Consider the following 2,500-nt stretch of genomic DNA (forward strand, 5'->3'; position numbering starts at 1 on the left):
AACTTACTTACCCTTGTCCAACGAGACACAAGGCAAAGCATATCAAAAAACATAGGCCTACAATTTATCATTCTTATTTTGTTTAAAATATTTCCATTATTGAAATCCACGTTAGAATCCCCTCTTACACACTTCCCCTTTGATGGACATCGATCAGTATGTGAAGTGGAACGGGAGAGGAAAGTGAACGTTTGTCATCAAGGACATGGGTCCACCAAATTCCCATTGCATCAATAAATCAGCAATAATTTCGACAAATCTTTCCCGTCGGTTCTTGTTTAAGCACAGAAGCATGGAAAATATCACGGCTTCGTACGGCTGTCAGTGCAATTTTGCACGGTGATATATTTCAACTCTTTTTCACAAGTTCTAAATATATCTCTGAGTGAGCCCCTAGAAAAACGACTTTAAAAGATGGGGGCAGCCGTTTTGGAAAACAGTTAAACAGCCTCTCCCCCTGAAGTCTTCACAGACTTTAAGACGGCGGCAAGCTCGGGCGAGAGACATGGGATGAGTGATGGTTAAAGGAGCATGCGGTAAGACGCAGTGCCCTCGCCCTGATGAGTTCAGGCGCGGCCGGTGGCATCTCACGCCTCAATTTGAGACCATTTCCATGGCGATCCAGCACCACGACTGCCAGGCACCGAAAGGTCTTTATTAAATGACTACCAAACCGCGGGGACCGTGATTTAATCATGAGTTTATGGAACTGGGGTCGCTCGTGCCCGCCACTGACGCGCCACAAGTATTTTCACATTTCATTAAACATGTTTTTTTCTCTCTCTCTCTCTCTCTCTAGTTCTTCCCTCAAAACGTTTGCTTGGCCTTGTGCGCTATTTTCTTCACCCGTCAAGAGACACTCCGCCTTTTTCCAAAGCCGTCCGCTATTTGTCACCATTATTAAAGTCATATTTCACGGCTTTGTTCATTAAACTGCCGCTAAACGGCCTGGAATGCCACAGACTCCGCCACACTCTCCGGGCACCGGGTACAATTTGGGTTTCATTACGGCTCAGGATCCCCAGGACCCTACAAGCGTATTCAACGCAGACCGGGACCTGGGTGCCAGCAGCCAGCTTTTTTGAAAAGAACCTAAAGTAATGTCAACCGCTGGATCAGATCTCATGTGTGACCAATTACATGGGAGACTGCTGTCCCCTTGAAGGCCACCGCTGTGTGCCCTCGTCTCTGCTGCTCCATGTGAGACTTGAGGTGAGCAGTGTGGAGGACCGTGCCGCCATGACCGCGTTCAGACAGTCCGAGAGACTTTTCTGGAAGAGTCCGGCGTATAATGCAGGCTCCGCTATTGCAGCCAGTCTCTAATGAGACTCACGCTTTTACTAGCATTACCTAATAACTGTTTATGATGGACGAGGTCCAAAGCTAACAGGGGCTACATGCTACATGCCCCCCACGCGCGCCTCCACCTCCGAGTTCTCCTCTCCAGGTCGAGCACGGATTGCTGAGACACATCTGAGTCCACTCAGCGCTCACACTCAGGTTTACGGCCGAGATGTTTTTTTAATGTGACCGCCGTACACAAGCGCGGGGATATCTGAACAATGTTCCGCGCTACCATAAAGTGCTTTTAGTGCGCCCTTTAAAAAACACTCACATCCTGTTTTTAAGCACGGAAAACGCAAACTACTGCAACATACTAAAAAAAAGTAGTCACCGCTTAAACTATATGTTAGGCTCTTGATGATGTAGCGGCCTTTGCCGGTAAGTTGGAAGGAGGGAGTGAAGAGGAGGAGGAGGAGGAGTGGTGGAGAAGAGAGGAGGAGAAGAGAGCATTTCATGGAGCTGAGAAAGCGCTTGGCTGTCAACCACTTTCCAACCAGACACCCTCTCGCGCCGCAAAATTGCTCGGCTGATCCCCCTGTGTTTTTCCCCCTCTCTGTCTTTCTTTTCCTCTCCCTCTCTCTCTCCCTCTCTCTCTCCCTCTTTTATTCTCTCCCAGGCGTTTTCAGTGCCCCCTCCTCTCTCTCTCTCTCTCTCTCTCCCCACCCTAAGAAAAATGGAATAATAAAGTGCTGGCATGAGACCACAGCTCATTCTGAAGGCCAAAGCCCCAGCGGAGAAAAACAGTGTGGCAGCCAGGACATCAAGAGACAGGAAACGCCTTCCACCAGGCTGTGAGTCGCTCCGCTCTGCTCCACACTGCACTCCGCTGCTGCTGCAGCTCCTAATGGAACGGCTGAAAGCCTCATTCTGGAGCTGTGGAGGTGGACGAGGCACTGGCCATCAGGAGGGGTTAAAGGTTATATCAGCGATTTCAGGCCCAAAAAAGGCCAAACATAAATGATCACATTCATCTAATCTTTCCTAACGATTCGCTAGCTGTCTGCCCCATAAGCAAGCCGTCAAAAAACCGTGTCTCTGTAGGCAGCCTAGGCGCCGAGATTTGTACACAAAAACAATTGCTACCAACAAGGGTTGGCAACCCACTCAAAGGCAAAGTAAAGTGTTTCAACCAATAACCGACGAGATGCGCGTTTAG

This window comes from Alosa alosa, chromosome 9 (assembly GCF_017589495.1).
Source record: "Alosa alosa isolate M-15738 ecotype Scorff River chromosome 9, AALO_Geno_1.1, whole genome shotgun sequence".
NCBI lineage: Eukaryota > Metazoa > Chordata > Actinopteri > Clupeiformes > Clupeidae > Alosa > Alosa alosa.